Here is a 21571-nt window from a genome sequence, read left to right on the forward strand (position 1 = left end):
ATTTTTTTATTGTTATGTTAATCCCCATACATTACATCATTAGTTTTAGATGTAGTGTTCCATGATTCATTGTTTGTGCATAACACCCAGTGCTCCATGCAGAACGTGCCCTCCTCAATACCCATCACCAGGCTAACCCATCCTCCCACCCCCCTCCCCTCTAGAACCCTCAGTTTGTTTTTCAGAGTCCATCACCTCTCATGGTTCGTCTACCCCTCCGATTTCCCCCTCTTCATTCTTCCCCTCCTGCTACCTTCTTTTTTTTTTTTCTTAACATATATTGCATTATTTGTTTCAGAGGTACAGATCTGAGATTCAACAGTCTTGCACAATTCACAGTGCTTACCAGAGCACATACCCTCCCCAGTGTCTATCACCCAGTCACCCCATCCCTCCCACCCCACCCCCCACTCCAGCAACCCTCAGTTTGTTTCCTGAGATTAAGAATTCCTCATATCAGTGAGGTCATATGATACATGTCTTTCTCTGTTTATGTATAAGTCACTTTTAATCAAACCTCAAAGAACACTCTTCACTTCCAAGGGTGAAGTCTTTTTCTCCATCAAATTAAACATTAACCATCTAGTGCCTGATGTTACTCTCTAGTTTGGTTGTGCTCAGAAATAAATTGTTTCTGGCAGGCCAAGGCACACGAGTGTTGGAACTTTCTCTTCCGAGATCAGGGCCCTGTCTCTCAGAGTGTCCTACAGCTGCCCACACAGATAAACTGTCAAAAATTAACCCAGAGGTCAGTGAACTGTGGCCCAAAGGCCAAATCTGGCTCACCACAGAGATGGTTTTGCATTTTTAAAGAGTTGGGCGCAAAAATGAAAAGGAGAGTATTTTGTGACGCCTGAAAAGTATATAAAATTCAAATCCGTTGTCCACAAATACAATTTAATGGGAACACCACCATACCCGTCCATTACGTCCACACTGTTTGTTATTTGGGCCAAGTTGACTAGTAACAGCACAGGCCAAGTGGCCTGCCAAGCTGAACTATTTACTGCCCGGCCCTTTAGGGGAAACTTCACTGACCCCTAACTAGCTGCAACAGAGCATCTTGGTTGGGCTGACTTCTACAAAGATAGGCCAAGGCCAGCAAGTGACAGGCTCACACAATCTCACCGAATGACGCCCGCACTGCTCAAACCTCGAGTTTGACATTTTGTCCCATGGGTCACTAACCATCTCTACATTCATCATAGTGAAATTGGACATTCTTTAGCTGCCTTAATTGGGGTGACTCCCTGCACTATTTGTCTGTAAAATATTTGGGGTCTCTGGGATCACATTTTGAAAGAAACAAACATCATCAATTTATAGGCTCCATGAGGAACCTATAAATTCTTCAGATTAAGGAATTTAGCACAGTTCACTTTCTGACAGACCCCAAAACACTATAATGTCCCTATTTTCCCTGCTTTTTTAAAAAGATTATTTATGGGGGCGCTGGGTGGCTCAGTCGTTAAGCGTCTGCCTTCGGCTCAGGTCATGATCCCAGGGTTCTGGGATCGAGCCCTGCATTGGGCTCCCTGCTCAGCGGGAAGCCTGCTTCTCCCTCTCCCACTCCGCCTGCTTGTGTTCCCTCTCTTCTCTGTGTGTGTCTCTCTCCATCAAATACATAAATAAAATCTTTTTTTAAAAAGATTATTTATGTATTTGATGGAGAGAGTGAGTGAGTGTGTGAGCACCGGGGGAGGGGCAGAGAGAGAGGGAGAATCTCAAGCAGACTCCCCACTGAGTGCAGAGCCTGATGCAGGGCTCCATCTCACAACCCCAAGATCATGACCTGAGCCAAATTCAAGAGCTGGACACTTAACTGACTGAGCCACCCAGGCGCCCCCCAGCTGCTTTTTTTTTTTTTTTTTGAAGCTCAAGAATTAGTTAATAACTAATTAGTTGCTAAAATCTGTTTTAAAATGTAGTTAAACCTTTCCGTAGACACAAACCCATGTCTGCCTAATTTGTAGTGGACTTCTGTGAGCTGAGGCTGACCCAGAGGCAGCACTTCATCATCTGTGTGGGTTGTAGCGATTGCTCAGTCCCAGAACAGTTTCCTCCTCCCACTTGGAAGCCTGCAGGAGCCCCCCTCGTGCCTTCCCTCAGAGCACACACTTGAGCACCTTCGATGCACCGGGCCCTGCCCCTGCCCCTGGACCCAGTGTCCCTCTCAGAACACCTCCCATCCATTCCAGGGAACCAGCAGTAAAGAAACAATAGCATTCACGTTAGAAACATGTAGGAAGGGAGACGTTGGTAGAGATGAGCATCCAGGGCCCCATGGGAACGCAGAGGCAGCCTTTACAGAACAGTTGCTCTTTCCATTGTCTGTCCCTTCCGTAAAGAACTGTGTGTAGCTGATGTGTGAGGCCCTGGGTCACAGCCCCTGACCTCCTGGAGCTTCCATCCAAGTGGGGCAAACACACAAAGACCAAGTGAACAAATAAAAATAGTTTTGTCATCGGTGCTAAGGAGGAATAAACAGGGCTCGGAGGCAGAGAATTAAAGGGAAGATGACACTTTGGCTAGAGTGGTGGGAGCAAGCCAAATGAAGAGGTGACATTTAAGGTCTGAAAGATGAAAAGGAGGTGGTCATGTGAAGACCTGTCCAAGCAGAAAAACAGTTGCTAGAAAGGCCCTGAGGCAAGAACTTGGTGTGCCTGAGGAATTGAAAGACCAGGCGTTGGACAGCCGGAGCATGTAGAAGAATGAGGAGTAAACCAGTCCTTCACGTGTGATGGAGAGGAAAGAGGGGCAGAGGTTCAGGACAGCAAGGCCTACTGGTGGACACGCTAGTGACTCGGGAGGCCTCAGATGTGGGGCTCTGGGCAGGAAGAGCAGGCTGGGAAGCCAGAGAAGAGCCAGATTGTGACAGGCCTTGCCTCTCAGGCAGAGGGAGTTGGGCTTGGTCCAGGAGACAATAGGCAGCCAAAACACAGGGGAATTTTGTGTTTCTAGTGAAAAACATTTTTTCTAAAAAAAAAAGAAGATAGCAAGAGGGGAAGAATGAAGGGGGGGGGAAATCGGAGGGGGAGACGAACCATGAGAGACGATGGACTCTGAAAAACAAACTGAGGATTCTAGAGGGGAGGGGGGTGGGAGGATGGGTTAGCCTGGTGATGGGTATTGAGGAGGGCACGTTCTGCATGGAGCACTGGGTGTTATGCACAAACAATGAATCATGGAACACTACATCAAAAACTAATGATGATTAATGGTGATTAACATAACAATAAAAAATTTTTTTAAAAAGATTTTTCTGGTAACAAAAGTAACTCTATATGTGGAAATTTTGGAAAACGTATACACAAAGACATGGAAAAAGAAAATCTGTAAGCACACATTCAAACCATTGTTAACATTTTTATATCCTCTTTGCATACAGATAGTTTTCCAAAATGAGATTTTTTAATACATTCTATTTTATAATTGTGATTTCATTTAACAATGTAGAGCAAACATTCTGAAATGTCTTCCTGTGTCACTAAGTATTCTTTTCCAGAACAACGTTTAATTCCTGTCATAGTATTTCATGCTAAAAATCAGCTAGAATTTTTTATTGCTTAGTTGTCAACCCTTATTGTTGAGCATCTAGAATGTTTCCAGTTTTCAGTATTAAAAATAATGCTTGATTATTGTCCTTTGAGACATGTATTTATTCATATCCATGATTGTTTCCTTAGGAATTCCTAGAAATGGAATTGTGGGGTCAAAGGGTGTATTTTTTTATCTTAAGATTTTATTTTTAAGTAACCTCTACCCCCAGCATGAGGCTCAAACTCACAACCCCAGGATCAAAAGTCACATGCTCCACCAGCTGAGCCAACCAGGTACCCCAAAGGATGTATTATATATATTTTTTTTTTCAGATTTATTTATTGAGGTGCCTGGGTGGCTCAGTCGGTTAAGCGTCTGCCTTTGGCTCAGGTCATGATTTTTTTTTTTTTTTAAAGATTTTATTTATTTATTTACCTGAGAGAGAGAGAGAGAGAAACAGCATGAGAGGGGATAGGGTCAGAGGGAGAAGCAGGCTCTCCGCCGAGCTGGGAGCCCGATGTGGGACTCGATCCCAGGACTCTGGGATCATGACCTGAGCCGATGGCAGTCGCTTAACCAACTGAGCCACCCAGGCGCCCCTCAGGTCATGATTTTCAGGGTCCTGGGATCAAGCCCCACGTTTGGCTCTCTGCTCAACAGGGAGTCTGCTTCTCCCTCTCCCTCTCCCTCTGTACTCTCCCTCTCTCATATCTTTTGTGTCTTTTTATCTTTTGGTGCCTTCATCATTTGGTTACTAATTTATAAGAGCTCTTTAGATATTAGGACTATTAACCCTCATATATGTTGCAAATGTTTTCCTAGCCCATCTTTTTAAATTGCATTATTTTTTCTAGAGAAGTTTTGCATTTGTAGGTAATCACATCTGCCTTTTCCCTTAATCTTTGCATGAATGCTTTAAAAAGTCTTACCCATCCAAAGACCAGATAAATATTGACTTATATTTCCTTCTTATTCTGTGTTAGTTTTGTTTTGTCAGTTTCAAGAACTCCTTGCCTTAAATGAGGCTTCTGTGTCAAAAAGATAACTGAAATGGTGAAGGCAGCTTCAGGGGGAAGGAGCTGGTATCAGGGGGACCAGTTAACTAGCTGCTGCAGTTGTGGCCAAGAGGGATATGGTCAGGGCAATGATTCTAACCCCTTTCCGCCTCCACATGGTCCAGCTGCACAGCCTGTGCCCATCAGTAATCTCTCTCGTTATGCACCGTGATTCTCAGCTGGGGTGAAGGGAATGGGAGAACTCCTGGCTCAGTTGAGAATCCCTGGTGGAGATCGAAAGGGAAGGATATATTTAGCAGAGGCCAGTTAGCACAGCTGATGGGCTCTGGGTGATGAGCAAAGCAACCGGTGACTCCCAAGTTTTTATTTGAGTGATTGGGTAGATCATCGCTCTGTTAGTCTAGACTGTAGAGACTGGCCTTAGAAAGGAGGGGAGGAGCACTGAAGATGATGTAGACAGCTTAGGACTTACTCCTTTTGAAAGGCAGTTCAGGTTGAGCTATCCATGCAATGTCTGCACCGGGGAAGAAGATTTGGGAGCCAGCTGCTTAAAGGAAATTGAAGCAGTGGGAGTGAACGAAACAGCCCATGTGCAGAGAACCAGAAGAAAAACATGGCCCAACAGGAACTCTGGGGAACACTAAAATTCAAGGGGCGAGAGGGGGGTGTTGAAGAGGGGAAATAAGCACAGGGGACTAAGAAGAAATTGTCAAGGAAGTAAGAGAACCAGAATACAGTGGTGCCAAGAGAAAAAAAGAGTTTCAAGGGTAGAGAATGGTCTCCAGCATTGGAATTTTCTAGCACAATACCAGGGTTCTGCACTGTACAGATAAAACCTACGTCCTTTCTCAGCTGCCGTTAGACTCCTTGTTCTTACACATCAGATCCATTCACAACTCCTTGATGTTGTACATCCTGCTTCCTCTACCCACAGCGATAGTCCTCCCAGCTCTCCACCTGGTAAGCCACTCATCTTCCAAGAGCAATTTCAGATATCAACTCCTCTGTGAAGGCAGTCCTGTCCACCCCTCCCCAGAATTGTCCTGTTCATTCTCAGAGATCGCTCAGCACCTATATTTCTTACCTCTAGGCTAATGTGTCACCTGGTGTGGTAGTTATCTACTTATCAATGCTTCTCAGACTTTTCTAAGGAATTGCCCTGGCAACCAAAGAGCAAACTCAACATTCACTAGAATCATATCCTGAAATGGCCTATGGCATGTTTCTTTTAAAGATTTTATTTATTTATTAGAGAGAAAGAGAAGAAGAGCAGTGGGGGAGAGGGAGAGAGGGTCTTTTTTTTTCCCCATGATTTATTTTTTCCATACTTAACAATTCCTTACAATAATTCCTTACACCATTTTTTGGTTTTTTTTTTTATTGTGGTAAGAATACTTAATATGAGATCTACCTTCTTCATAAATTTTTAGGTGTACAATATAGTATTGTTAACTGTAGGCACAATGTTGTAGAGCAGATCTCTGGAACTTACTCATCTTGTGTGACTGAAACTTTATACCCATTGAACAGCAACTCGCCTTTATCTTCTCCCACAGCCCCTGGCTACCAGTATTCTACTCTCTGCTTTTATGACTTTGACATTATAGATATCTCATAGAAGTGGAATCATGAAGCATTTGTCTTTCTGGTTTATTTCACTTAGCACAATGTCTTCCTAGTTCATCCATGTTTTCTCATATGGCAGGATTTTCTTTTTTAAAAGGCTGAGTAATGGGGGCACCTGGGTGGCTCAGTCGTTAAGCATCTGCCTCCGGCTCAGGTCATGATCCCAGGGTCCTGGGATCGAGCCCCGCATCGGGCTCCCTGCTCGGCAGGAAGCCCGCTTCTCCCTCTCCCACTCCCCCTGCTTGTGTTCCTGCTCTCGCTATCTCTCTGTCAAATAAATAAATAAAATCTTTAAAAAAAATTAAAAATAAAAAAAAATTAAAGGCTGAGTAATATTCCACTACATATATATTCAATTCTTTTGGTCATATACCCAGAAGTAGGATTGCTGGATCATATGGCATTTTTATTTTTAAATGTTTTTGAAGTCAGGAAAGCCGTTCATTGAGTTTATTATTGCAACCAAACTAACACAAATGCTGTAAATGACTTTCTTTTACATTTTGTTAGAGGCAGAATCCAAAAAAGTGTACACATTGTGATTAGTTGCTATTTCTAGGTTATTCCCCCTTCTCTTTTTTCCCCCATGTATTTTATTTTAGTTAATGGTCATTTTTATTTCATTAAATTAACATTTTTGTATAATTCTCTTAAAAATAGGATTCTGCTGTAATTCAGTATCAGTCTAACAAAATCATATTTCATATCAAAACTACTTATGCGTAAGTGCTTTTATGTTACAACAATTCTTCCTCGTAAACAGCCAGGAGGTGAGCTTACAATGGCTTTCTCTTTTTTTTTTTAATTTTGTAATTAACATATAATGTATTATTGGTTTCAGAGGTAGAGCTTAGTGATTCATCAGTCTTAATAACACCCAGTGCTCATTACATCACATGCCCTCCTTAATGTCCAGCACCCAGTTACTCCATCCCACCACCCCCCTCCCCTCCAGCAACCCTCAGTTTGTTTCCTATGATTAAGAGTCTCTTAGGTTTGTCTCTCTGTCTGGTTTCGTCTTGTTTTATTTTTTTCTTGGGGGAGAGGGTGTTAAACAGACTCTGTGCTGAGTGCGGAGCCAGACGTGGGGCTCGATCTCACAACCCTGAGATGACCTGAGCCAAAACCAAAAGTCAGACGCTTGACCGACTGCGCCACCCAGGCACCCCTGGCATGTTTCTTTTAAAGTCCTGTTTTATTTTAACAATTAACACTACTTTTCATTCTGTCATTCTAGATGTTGGCTTTAATTTGGATGTTAAATTTTTCCAGTTACTTATTTGGAATAAATCTTCCTGGAAGATTCTCCAGGTTTGTTCTGTGGCTTCTCTTACTATAGCACACTGCTGAGTATCCAAGGGAATGGCAACTCAGTTTCAGAAGCTTAAGTGTACACATGGGTCTCCCACCAGATCAAGAGCACCTTCCACTAGAGAGATCGTGTCTGCTTTACGACCATATTCCCAGTGTCCAGCACAGTACTTGTACATAGGAGCCATTGATACATATTTACAGAAGCAAAGGCAGGAGGAGGAAGCAGGGGATGGAAGAACAGATGAATAGATGGGAGGAAAAGGATAGGTGGACAGAAGAGCAGATGAATGGCAGGATAGCAAGGAGGAGATGGATGGATGGATGGACAGACGTAGATGGATGGATTGCAAAGGTGAAAGAACAGGTAGTACAGAAGTAAAGACAACGTATGTAAACTACTCTCTTAAGAAGCCTAACTGTAGGGGCACCTGGATGGCTCAGTCGTTAAGCATCTGCCTTCGGCTCAGGTCATGGTCCCAGGGTCCTGGTATCAAGCCCCACGTCGGGCTCCCTGCTCAAGGGGGAGCCTGCTTCTCCCTCTCCCAACCCCCTTGCTTGTGTTCCTTCTCTCGCTGTCTCTCTCTGCGTCAAATAAATAAATAAAATCTTTAAAAAAAGAAGAAGAGGCTTAACTGTAGGGGTGTCTGGGTGTCTCATTTGGTTGAGCATCTGCCTTCAACTCAGGTCATGATCCCAGGGTCCTGGGATCGAGCCCCACGTCAGGCTCTTTTCTCAGTTGGGAGCCTGCTTCTACCTCTCCCTCTGCTGCTCCCCCTGCTTGTGCTTTCTCTCTCTCTCTCTCTCTCTCTGTCAAATAAATAAAATCTTTAAAAAAAAAAAAAGCTTAACTATAGGGTGTGATGAGAGAGAAATTAGTAGCTAGGAGGCATTATAGTTAATCTTAATTTGGGGGCACTTCATGGCTGGTGGGGGAAAAAAACGAATGGGTAGGCTTTTTGTTCTTTTATTTAATGGAAGAGACCTGAACATGCTTATAAGCTGAGGAAAAAGCAGGTAACCATTGGAAGACAGACTGAACATATTCAGCTCCCTCAAGAAATACTTACTGAGTACCAACAACATGCGAGGCACTGTACCAGTATATGAGCAAGACCAGGTTCCTCTGCCAGGGCTTTCATCCCAGTAGGACTGTGGGTGAGAGGGAAAGGATAATGGGCTATTATCCAAGGAAAGATGGTACCTCATGCTGACTGCTGCCCTCTCAGGGAGAACAAAATATTTTAATGTTGGTCTAGGTCAAACATAATTATGGAGGTAAGACTGCTGAATTTTTTAAAAACCACATGCATTCGGGGCGCCTGGGTGGCCCAGTCATTAAGCGTCTGCCTTCGGCTCAGGTCATGATTCCAGGTCCTGGGATCAAGCCCCGCATCGGGCTCCCTGCTCAGCGGGAAGCCTGTTTCTCTCTCTCCCACTCCCCCTGCTTGTATTCCCTCTCTCGCTGTGTCTCTCTCTGTCAAATAAATAAATAAAATCTGTAAAAAAAATATATATATATTTAAAAACCACATGCATTCCAAAGCCTCCTGGATATGGGGTGGGTGTGTCATGAAGAAAGAGCAGGAGGAAGTCTGCATATGTCCAATGTATATTTGCCAAAAACAGTTCTCTCCCATGATTCAGACGAGGTGATGCTCTCAGGATAGAGAAGTAGAACAGAGGCAGAAAAAGACATGGTTGAGTCTCTGTCTAGCCGGTTAGCCTAAGCTTTTCTGGGTTTTAGTAAGTGACTCATTTCCCCTTTGTGTGGTTCTCTTAACATATTCTGCCTAAGACTGGATGGTAAATGGAAATAAACCATGGGCTCTGGGCATGTGCTGCACACTGATTTAATCCACTTCATAATTTCATTAGTGCTCATTCTCTTTCTTCAAGTCCTATAGTTTAGACCATTGCATAGACCCCCACCACCCAGAAGTCATTTATCACCAGACATCAGCTGCTCCGTGCTTAGTTACAGTGCATAAAATACTTTCAGTGTCAGAAATTATACGAGATCTCATTTGTAACTCTGCACTCATTCTGTTTCACAGATATTATTAAGAAGAAATGGCTGTGAATTGGATGAAAAGATTATTTTTAAATTACTTCACTTTTGTTATTTCTGTTCCTTTTATTATGGGCTATCCCCCAGATGCTTTTTAGAAGTAAGGTAGGGTATATTTATCAGTACCTTTTAAAATCCTTAGAAAACAAATCCATAAAGATTGAAAATGTTGGGCTCTGTGACCTGCTTGTTTTTAATGATGCAGTATTACAGAGGTCTTACTAATCCTTTGTGATTAAGTGTGGAAAATTTTGCTTTAGTCTTTGCAACAGGTTAGATCATGAGACAGTGAACACCAAAAAAAAAAAAAAGAAAGAAAGAAAGAAAAGGAAAAAAAGAAAGAAAAAGTCACTGCTACTGAAAATTTTTGGTATCGAATATTGCTTAAATCATTGCTGGAAGCTTTGAAAATCATTTTGTTTCATTGGTAATTACAAGGAGATTTGACCTAACATGTTATAAATATTGGGCTCTAAATTAAATTGTCTATAAAATAGTCACTATCCTAGAATACTAAGTTAGAAACATTTTTGTAGATTTTTTGCACTTCACGTTTTAACCTTACAGTACTCCTGTAAGGTAGGTAACGGAATTAACAGTATCCTTCACGTGACAGGTGAGGGAGATGAAAGAGACCTGCCCCAAGTCACAGATCATAAACATCTGCATACATCACAGATCTTGCCACCAAAGAGTTCATAGTCTAAGGTGGAGGCAAATGGACATTTATAAGAACAGAAAGCTCCCATGAGCAGAAAGCAGTACCCTTAACACCACTCACCATAAGGCTTCATGAGGTTGGAAGGTCAGTGTCAAGCTCCTCCTATGACCTTGCTCACGTTTTCAGGTGGCCCAGGGATCGCTGCTCACTGCCTGTCTTTAAATGCTGGTGTTCATATTTGTGACAAAGTTATGCATTCTGGGCAGAGTGTATGTGTATATATAGAAGTAAAAAGTGACACCGAAAGAAGAGCCAGACATCCCCTCACGGAGTCTCATCCAAAACAGCAGCTTCCTTCCAGCGTTGGAGAGCAGGTCTCTTTCCCAGGGGGTGAACGAAGACCTCAGAGTCCGGGATCTGCACAGAGTTCCTGGTTCGGCTCAAACAGTCCCTAACCCCCCTCCACCCCCCAACCCTCCCACCCTCGCTCTGGCCTTAGCTCCACCCCCTTCCTCATTTCCCTCTTCTCCCGTCCACAGCCCGATATGCTAGAGGACAGACTTCTGGCCAGAGCCAGATTTCCTCAGTTTGGGGCTCGGGAGAAGCACCAGTGATTGCTCCTTCCTCGTGTTAGGAGCAGACCAAGAGGGGCTTTCGAACCAGGCTATCTGAACACAGCCGCTCTTGGTAAATTCTCCATCACTGGAAATACACAAGCATAAACCAGACAACGACTTGGGATGTCCTAGAAGGTGTTAGCTCATTGGAAAGGGGATAATGAAAGATTTGTCCTAATCTGAGCGTCTGTGATTCTAAGGCAGTGGAAGGCACCTGTATGCCTGTGGACGCGAGAGCACAGGAGGCGTGATGTGGTCACACCTGTGCAGAATGGAAACACGTGGCATTTATTTAATGCGCTGAAATTGCTTTGAGCGGCACATTCCTTAGCTGTAAAATTGGAATAAAAATACCTGCCTCGGGGTGCCTGGGTGGCTCAGTCGTTAAGCGTCTGCGTTCGGCTCAGGTCATGATCCCAGGGTCCTGGGGTTGAGCCCCGCATCAGGGTCCCTGCTCTGCGGGAAGCCTGCTTCTCCCTCTCCCACTCCCCCTGCTTGTGTTCCCTCTCTGACTGTGTCTCTCTGTCAAATAAATAAGTAGAATCTTAAAAAAAAAAAAAAAATACCTGCCTCATGGGATTTTCATGCAGATTAATTTACATCATGAAACAATATAAAATGCCCAGCCCAGTGTCTCAGATGCTAAGCAAGTGATGGTTGTGGTTAAAGATTTGCTGTATACCAGGTGCCGTAACAGACAAGAAAGATTTGATTGCTACTTGGGATAAGCGGGGTTCTCCTTTTCTGGGATTTGCTCAGCCTTGAGCAATGAAGTTCAACAGTAGTCTCCCCAGTGCAAACAAAGTAAAGGCAGCATCACTTTGTACTTTGCGTTGCATCTCTGAACTTGCCTTTGGGCATCACTGATCTATCCATAATTATACATAAACCTTTGGGTTTCCTTTCTTGGGGTTCCTCATAAAAGGCAGGAGAACTCATTTTTCCATATTTGGAAGCACAAAGATTTGCGGAAAGCAGTAGGCTCTCTTTAAACAGTATTCCTGACAGCTATCCCTGCCCCGTGCCCCCCCACCCCCGGAAAATCCTTTGTCTGCTTCTCTAGGAAAGGTGCTGGAAAGGAGCCAGCATGTAGGAATTAAAAAGACAACTGGTACAGAGCAGAAATGTGTGCTAAAAATACTAAAACCAGCAAGGATTCATCTGAAAGCAGAATAGAGTCTCTCTATGCCCCTGCTTCTGGACTTGCTCAGAGCCATGATGGCTCTGTGTTATTTGGGGATGACAGTAATTATGGAGCCAGAGTGCTCCTCAGCAGAGACAGACAGAGTTCCAAGCGGAGGGATGGTTTCCATGGCAATAGCATCAGCATCTGAATGACTTCCTGTCACAACAAGTTGGTGATTTAATGAGTTCGTTACAGAATTCCAAAGGAAAACTGGAGAGTGGTTGAGCTACTGCTCAGCCCTCAACGTGCCGAAATCCAGAATGGGAGAGCCATTTCTCCCACACAGGCAGCCCGCATGCTTGCTGCCAGGCGGGCAGAGCAGGGGGAGCAGGGGGAGGGGATCCGTGACCAAATCTGGCGCCACGTGGTCTGTGAGGGCCTCGGTGCCTGTTATGCCAAGAGTGTGAGAGAATCCCAAGAGTCTTCATTCTAAGCTCGCCCTGATCCAACCTAATGAAATTAATTATCGCAGGAATCTTGTCCAGGGCTTCAGAAGCCTACCCCCAAGTATCCCAAGTCCTCTAGAAAAAAGCCAAGGAAAGAGAAACAGACCTTAAATTCTAATAGCCTACAAGCAGAAGCAAAGGGGCAGGGGGGAAGCATGTGACCCTACTTCTGTTCTTCGGTGTAGCACAGAGACAACAGAACAACAACAAGAAAAGCACATGGGTACCTTCAGAAATTGGGGGGGGGAGCTGTCATTTATTTGGTCAACTGCACATAAAATTTGAGCCGAGAGGTAATGTATCACAATAAGAACATATCATAATTAACCTTTCCTACCTTGCTGTCTTTGCTAATGAAAATCTACCATCTGGCGGATGTAACACAGCCTTAGTTTGGACGACTAACTAGGGGCCAGATCGGGACAGAAGTGCCGTAATTCCTCGGGAGCATCTTGTTGGCAGGAAGTGGAAGGGTATTCCATTCCTCTCACATCCATTTCCCCATTAGTTCAGCAAATATTTGATCTCTCAAAGTGTTCCCAGTCTAATGACAGGGACAGAATAAATGCAGAAGGAAGCACAGTAGAGGAAGACGACATTTGTTGATGGCTGGGCACTCCCACTGAGCCACAGCTTCATGCCCGTTTTCTCCTTTAGCCCTCGAAGAACCCCAGGAGCTGGGTATTGCTCCCACTTTTCCACCAATGGCACCGAGAGCTGCAGAGGGTGTGTCACTCGCCAGAGGCGCCTGTGTCTAGTAAGCCACAGAGTCAGGATTGCAACTCTGTTCTCTCCAGCTCCTCGGCCCACGTTCTTATCCACTTGGCGTGGACAGGTACAGACTCCAGGCTGGGGCCTTTAGCGGGGGGGGTTGGTTAGGAGAGGTCAGAACGGAGGTGATGCTTGATGGGACCTCACGAGGTGGACAGTCTTCTTCCTACAGTAAGCTCTGACCCCAGGTCGGTACCCTAAGGCAGGTGGGCCCAGGAGCAGCTCTGTTACAAGGAGGAGAGGAACTTTTGAGACAGAAAAATCACAGCAAACTAAAAATACTCAGAATAGCATAGAAGGTGAGAGGGGGCTGACGTGCATGTGCCAGTATTGGCCCTTCTCTGTTGTAATAGAGATGAGGAAAAGCAGGTGCCTGACTGGTATGACGCCTTGGAAGGATGTGTCATTGAGTCTCATTTGTCCGTATGTGAATGTACGGACTTTCAGAAGTGACGTCTAGTATATTTTCCTGGGGTGTCTGAGCACTTAATGGCCTTACATTGTTTTTCTAACCCTAACCAACAAAATACACTGGGACAGGAGAAGGTTGCTCATATTTGCTGAAAGTCCTGCCCTAAGATGTGGCTAATAACAAAAATTGTTGCCAACTAAGCCCTCCTCGTGTTTGGAGGTTCCTTTACAATATATCATTATTGGGGCACCTGGGAGGCTCGGTCAGTTAAGCATCTGCCTTCGGCTCAGGTCATGATCCCAGGGTCCTGGGATTGAGCCCCGCATCGGGCTCCCTGCTCAGCAGAGAGTCTGCTTCTCCCTCTCCCTCTGCCCCTCCCCCTGCTCATGCATGCGCACGCACTCTCCCTCTCTCAAATAAATAAATAAAATCTTTAAAAAAATTAAAATAAATCAGGGTTTCATTAAGTCATATGTACAGTTTGAACAGTGTTGTTTAAGAAAAAAAAAGGCCAGTGCCATATAAAAAGAAGCAAGCCCCTTTTGCTTGAATACACATAGGATTATCTCATCACAATTCTGCAAGGCCGCCTCTGACAGCCACACAGACTCTGCCATGTGCCACCTAAGGGGGTGCCTGTCACCTGGACCATGATATGAAGGGCACCCCTGGAGCCGTGCCCCATGGCAGCCCTCATACTGAAAGTCACTCTCACCAGACAAATAAGTATCTCCTGGATTATAACCGCCTGAGTGGAGGTGAAGATCACCGCCCCCCATTTCCTGTGCATGGTGCACGCCGTCCTAGCCTTGGGTCGGGGCCCTCATGGCTTCTGAGTGTTACGGGGTGTTTCACACAGACCTGCCCGGGTGTCCTACTGCCTGTGCTTCTGATGTGCGGAATATTTAGAAAGCAGTCATTCCTTCTTGTCCCCAAACGGTTGGTTCTTTTTGAGCATTACCTCCTACAGGGTTTGCAAATGTATTTTCCATATGCCGCAAAGTGTCAACAGCCTGCTGTTTCTGGGCTTTAGCTGTCCCTTCGCATTAAGTACACGTGTCTGAACACGCGCATCAGTGAAGTGTTAATAAGCTGACGGGGGCACAGCTGGAAGGGGCTTGCGCGGTGTCACAGGAGCAGCAGTGCACCTGGCTTCCCTGTCACTCTGTGGGGAGCTGGTGCGGGGCGCACGGGAGCTGAAGCACCGGAGCGGTCATACCAGGCGTCCCGGCCCCAGGGACACAGAGGAGCTGTGCCGTCAGGAGAGCAGGGGGGTAAATCTTTTCTTTGCCCCGGAGAGGTTTTGCCAGGCCGCCCGTGGCTCTTCAGCACCCCCTGTCTCTTCCTCTCTGTTGCCGGGCCGGGCCCGAGCGCAGAGACGCACGAGACCCAAGGCAGGTGGACAGATGCCATGGAGAACGGTGACGCGCTGTCGGACGCGTGTGTGCCCACGGCTGGCGGAGCTCCGAGCAGCACGGCTAACCGGCGAGAAGAGCAGGCAGGCTTCAGAGCCTTTAGGGACAGCTTCCCCGAAGAGGGAACGCTGAAGAAACACAGAAGGCGAAGAAAGGAGGAACTGGGCAGCTGACACAGGGGAGAAAGAGCGTTCTAGTAAAAGCAGGATGTGCTGACACTGTCTCAGGGGCCCTGAGTCTAGCTGCGTGCAGGGTGGGGGGACTGCCCTAGAGGAGGGCTGAAGTGACGGGAAGGGGCCAGAGATGGGCCAGGGGCCAAGTCCCATAAAGCTTCCACCGCCCAGCAGAGAGCACTGCGCACGGAGGGTCCCCTCCACGTGCCAGGGACTGTGCGAGGCCTGTGCGTGCCCTGTCTCGTCCATCTGCATGTTCTCTTGGAGCTGGGACGGGAGCGTAGACTGATTCCGTAGACTCTCTGATTCCATATACTGTCTCTCTGTACATACAGAGCGTACAATGGAGTGGGTTTTAGTACATTGACAATTGTGCGACCATCACCACAATCAACTTCAAATGTTTCCCTCACCCCAAATAGAAACTCCATGCCCTTTGACAGTCACCCCCCCCATTCCCTCTGCCCAACCTCATGCCACCACCAATCTGCTTTCTGTCACTGTAGATTTGCCTACTCTAGACATGTCATATAATGGAGTCACATAATAGGTGGTCTTAGTGACTGGCTTCTTTCATGTAGCATCATGTTTTCAGGGTTCATTTATGTCATGGCAATGTGTCATATCAGTACCTCCTTTTTATTGTCACCATAATATTCCATTATGTGACTATATTACATTTTGTTTATCCTTGTGTCAGTTGATGAACATCTGAGTTGTTTCCACTTTGGGACTATCATAAATAATGCCTCTATGAATATTCCTGTAGAAGTTTTATGTGGACTTATTTTCATTTTTCATAGGTATATACCTAAGATAAGAGTGAAATTACTAAGTCATATGGTAACTCCATGTTTAACTTTTTGAGGAACCGCCACATTATTTTTCAAAGCAGATGCACCATTTTTATATTTCCACCCACAGTGTATGAGGGTTCCAGTGTCTCTATTCCTTACCAATACTTGTTATTAACTTTCTTATCATCACCATCCTGGTCAGCATGAAGTAGTATCTCATTGTGGTTTTGATTTGCATTTTCCTGATGACTCATGATGTAAAGCATCTTTTCATGGGTTTATTGGCCATTTTTTTTAAGATTTATTTATTTTGTGGGGGTGGGTACAGAGGGAGAGGGAGAGAGTCCCAAGCAGACTCCACACTGAGCTTGAAGCCTGACACAGGACTCAATCTCTGACCCTGATATCATGACATGAGCCGAAACCAAGAGTTTGTCACTTAACCAACTGCACCACCCAGGCACCCCAGCCATTTTTATATTGTCTTTAAAGAAACATCTATTTAGATCCTTTGCCCATTTTTTCATTGTTATGTCTTTTTATTATTGAGCTCTAAGAGTTCTTTGTATATTCTAGATACAAGTTCCTTAGATATATGTCTTGCAAGTATTCACTCCCATTCTGTGAGTTGTCTCTTCAGTTTCTCCATGGTGTCCTTTAAAGCTTAAAATATTTTTTTTTAAGATTTTATTTATTTGACAGAGAGAAAACAGCGAGAGAGGGAACACAAGCAGGGGAGTGGGAGAGGGAGAAGCAGGCTTCCCGCTGAGCGGGGAGCCCGATGCGGGGCTTGATCCCAGGACCCTGGGATCATGACCTGAGCCGAAGGCAGACGCTTAACGACTGAGCCACCCAGGCGTCCCATAAAGCTCAAAAGATTTTAATGTTAAAGTCCAGTTGATCTGTTTTTCTTTTGTGTCTTGTGCTTCAGGTTTAGAGACTAATTTTTAACCAATACATCATTTGAACTTGATCCCACAAGTTATGGGTAGCCACCAAAGGACTTCAAATTGTAGAATGACTTAAGATTTATATTTTTAAAAAACCAAACTCATGCATGGGTAGGCTAGTAATGACTCCCAAAGGTATGTCCATGCCCTAATCCCTGGAACCAGTGAAAGTTACTTGTTTGGAAGAAAGGTCTTTGCAAAAATAATTAAATTAAGGATCTTGAAATGGGGAGATTACTCTGGATTATCCAAGTGGGTCCTCAGTGCCACCACAAATGTGCTTATCAGAGAAAGGCAAAGGGAGGTTTGACACACCCAGAGAAGGTGATGTGAGGACAGGCAGAAGTTGGAGTGATACAGCCCCCAGAAGCCAGCAGAGTCAGGGAACTCTAAAGCCTTGGGAGGAACATGGCCTTGGCGACACCTTGCTTTCAGACTTCGGGCCTCCAGAACTGTGTGAGAGAGTACATTTACGCCATTAATTTCTTAAAACAGCCACAAGAAACTAATACGGTGTGGCTTTTTAAAAAACCATTTAGAAATGAAAAGGGGACACCTGACTGGCTCAGAGGAGCATGTGACTTTTGATCTAGGGGCTGTGACTTCAAGCCCCATGTTAGGTGTAGAGATTACTTAAAAATAAAATCCTTAAAAAAATAAATAAAATGAACAACATGCTATGGTGCCATTTTTTTTTTAATTTATCATATTTAGACATAAGATTGACCTTTGACTGTAAAAGATGATAGTTTATTTAGCTTCCTTTGGCCACTTCCTTCTGATTATTGTTAGTTTTTTCATAATCTTTAGTTTACTGTTCATTACTTTTATAGTTCAAAACACTGCATTATCAAATTTAAGATGCCATCTGTTATAAGATGCACCATTATTTTATATTCCCCTAAGGAAAAATAACACTGACAATTAGACTTTTAAAGTATCAAGAGTTGGGTGCCTGAGTGGCTCAGTTGGTTAAGCGTCTGCCTTGGGCTCAGGTCATGATCCCGGCATCCTGGGATCGAGCCCCGCGTTGGGCTCTCTGCTCAGTGGGGAGCCTGCTTCTCCCTCTCCAGCTCCCCCTGCTTGTGCTCTCTCTCTCACTGTTCCTCTCTGTCAAATAAATAAATAAAATACTAAAAAAATAATAATAAAGCATCAAGAGTAAGGAGCATTCCAGTTTCAAAGATATTAAAGGCTGAACTTCAACTTCAGACATGACCTCTCATAACTAATCATGATGTCAAATGAAGATGCAGGTGCCCCTGCTTGAACTTTTGACACCTATAGTTTTACTTTTATATTGTTACTATTTACATTGTTTTAGACTTTGATGATTGACTCTAAAGCTGAAACTCATAACTAGCCTTTACATTTCTGTAATTTTATAAACATTGTTTCCATCAGAGCCAAGTAGTGTACTAGGATTACATATCTTTCCCTATGGATTAGTTTCTTTCTCTGCCAACATCTGTGCTACTTAGTGGCCAACTCTCAGTTGAAGCCATTCATTTCATAACTGGAGTCTTAGTATGTTGCTTGTCACGGATACGTCTCATGCCAATTATGCAAAGCAATTAGGCCCTAAAACTAAACATTTGTGATACTGGCACTTAAAGCTCCTGCTCTTGGGCGCCTGGGTGGCTCAGTTGGTTAAACGACTGCCTTCCGCTCAGGTCATGATCCCAGAGTCCTGGGATCGAGCCCCACATCGGGCTCCCCCTTCTCTGTGGGGAGCCTGCTTCTCCCTCTCCCTCTGTCTGCCACTCCCCCTGCTTGTGCTCACTCTCTCTCTCTCTGTGTGTCAAATAAATAAAATCTTTAAAAAAAAAAAAAAAAGCTCCTGCTCTTTAGCATCACTATTTCTATAGACTTTCTTTTTAATTCCTCAATTTATCATCAGGACCTGGAGTAGACAAACTTTTTCAGTAAAGAGCCAGATAGTGGGATGCCTGGGTGGCTCAGTGAGTTAAGCGTCTGCCTTCAGCTCAGGTCATGATCCCAGCGTCCTGGGATCAAGTCCTGCATTGGGCTCCCTGCTCAGCACGGAGTCTGCTTATCCCTCTCCCTGCCCCCCATTCGTGCTCTCTCTTGCTATCTCTCTCTCAAATAAATAAATAAAATCTTAAAAAAAAATAAAGAACCAGATAGTAAATATTTTAGGCTTTGCAGACCGTGCGATCTTTATTACAGGTACTCAGTTCTTCCATCGTGGCACAAAAGCATCCATGGACAGTATGTAAATGAACAGATATGTCCGTATTCCAATTTTAGTATATGTGCTGCCGAAGCAAGCACCAGATATGTCCATATTCCAATAAAACTTTATTTAAAATCAAGCAGTAAGCCAGATTTGGCCCGTGGGCCTTAGTTTCCCATCCCCTGATTCAGAAGAATAAATTCTGACTTTTTTATCTTGCAAGACAGTCAAGATTTCAATTTGGAAGGTTTTGAATAATCTAAATGACTGTTACATGGGTCACACAAGACCAAAATAAACACCTGAAAATCTGAAATTCTTCAGATGTGGTTGATACAAGGGTTTCCCAGGGCCCTAGGAGGAAACAAGTCTGCTGAAATTGTATTCTTGAATGTTTCTCCATTCCTTGGGTAAATCAAGTAAGACAGAACAGAGAAAACAGCTTTCATCCGAACGGCACATTTCTGGGTCAAAGGTGGCCTTTCAACTCCAAAAATAGAATTCTTCCCGATCTCCACTTCCTGCTGACAAGAAGTGTGAACCTTCGATTTCTAACTGTGAAAGGATGCAATTCATGGGAATTTTTTTTTCAAACCACCAAAATTAAATCCTGAGTAATAAAGCTTAAAAGGAATCAGTAACAATTGCTGGAATATTGCCAACGTTTAGGGTGTCAAATGGAAAATTCTACAGATCAGATCCAGATCAGATTCCAAGAACTAATTCAGACTTCAAAATGAAATATATGTGACATAATAATATTTTCTTTATTCATACTATCATTTCTTTTTCCAACTCAAATCTAATTCTGAGAAACTAATAAATTGGCATTGCTTTTAGAATTATCCATTTAAAAATCTGGGAAATTAAGCCAGACAAAAGATTCATCACTCACTTAACCCAAACATCCATATTTATGGTTCATTTCAATATCTAAACCAATAAGAAGCTAATCATTTTATCCAGCTGTATTAATAAAAGTCAGTTTGGAGTTTTAAATGATCTGACACATTAGGATCTTCTTTTGTTTTCCCTCATCAAGTTATGACTTGTGATTTCATGCTGGTTTCATTTGCTCCAGACCCAGAAAATAGCAGAATCTGAGTCTGTAGCCTGAGAGACCTGTAATCTGCTCTGCTCCCCGGTCTCTCACTGGGCTCTGCCTCTCAGCTCTGAGTACAGACTCTGCAGAAAGAGAGCTAAGTGTGAGAAAGAAAGAAATTTGCCCTTCTCCCTTGAGTTGCTACCGTCTTATTTCTGGAGGGAAGACACTCTGAGATCCCCAAAGATATTATCTAAATGTTAGAGGGTTTTATATAAATACTATATAAGTGCAATGTATTGTTTCTTTCCTTCGAAGAGATTGAAATCTTTGTTGGGAAAGTATGTTTTTTTAATTATTTACTTGATTACTTAGTTATTTACTATATGCTTTGCAACAAATGCTGTGTGGTAGGTCATAAAGTGAATTTTTTTTTGCTTTTTTTAAATTTTTTAAAGTTTTTATTTTAATCACTCGTTGCTCATCACAACCAGTGCACTCCTTAATCCCCATCACCTATTTCCCTCATCCCCCCACCCACCTCCCCTCCGGTAACCATCAGTTTGTTCTCTATAGTTGCAAGTCTGTTTCTTGGTTTGCCCTCTCTTTTTTGTTTTGTTTCTTAAATTCCACATATGGTATTTGTCTTTCTCTGACTTATTTCACTTAGCATTATGCTCTCTGGCTCCATCCATGTCGTTGCAAATGGCAAGATTTCATTCTTTCTTATGGCTGAATCATATTGCATTGTATACATATAGCACTTCTTCTTTATCCATTCATCTGTCAACAGACACTTGCGTTGCTTCCCTGTCTTGGCTATTGTAGATGCTGCTGCTATACACATCAGGGTGCATGTATCCCTTTGAATTAGTGTTCTTGTATTCTTTGGGTAAATACCCAGTAGTGCAATTGCTGGATCGTAGGGTAGTTTTATTTTTAACTTTGTGAGGAATCTCCATACTGTTTTCCACAGAGCGTAAAGTGAAAATTTAATAAGCAGTTAAACTTAAGAGGGCAAAAGATGCTGTGTTTTCAATTTTATGCTTTAAATTGACATCTTTGTGTAAGTTAGAAGTTTTGTCTCATTTTCCCAAAAGCATACCATTCCCTTTTTCACACTGCTTGTAGATTAGACTCCAAATTTCATGAAGACAGAAAAGGGCCTTCAATGGAAATAGCATACGTGCTTCATTAAATGGGAAACTCCGCTTCTGTGTAATACTCTCAGGCCCATACTCAGTGTCTCCTGTTACTCAGCAAAGACCAACATATCACAAATGGCCCCTGGATACAGCTGTATGGACTTAGCCGAATGATTTTCATTTTTCTGGAGAAGC

The 21571-nt window shown here is 43.8% G+C and overlaps 1 protein-coding gene and 1 long non-coding RNA gene across 3 annotated transcripts in view; both read left to right on the forward strand.

Moving 5' to 3' along the window:
- Positions 1-21571, forward strand: part of MYO1D (myosin ID) — a 319454-nt gene that overhangs the window by 264644 nt on the left and 33239 nt on the right. The gene's annotated exons all lie outside the window — the stretch shown is intronic.
- LOC145717381 (uncharacterized) lies at positions 3123-6290 on the forward strand. The gene is made up of 2 exons (XR_014140557.1): positions 3123-3930; positions 4145-6290. It is a non-coding gene; the product is annotated as an uncharacterized LOC145717381 (long non-coding RNA).

This window comes from Leptonychotes weddellii, chromosome 15 (assembly GCF_054177405.1).
Source record: "Leptonychotes weddellii isolate Sample4059 chromosome 15, ASM5417740v2, whole genome shotgun sequence".
Taxonomy (NCBI): Eukaryota; Metazoa; Chordata; class Mammalia; order Carnivora; family Phocidae; genus Leptonychotes; species Leptonychotes weddellii.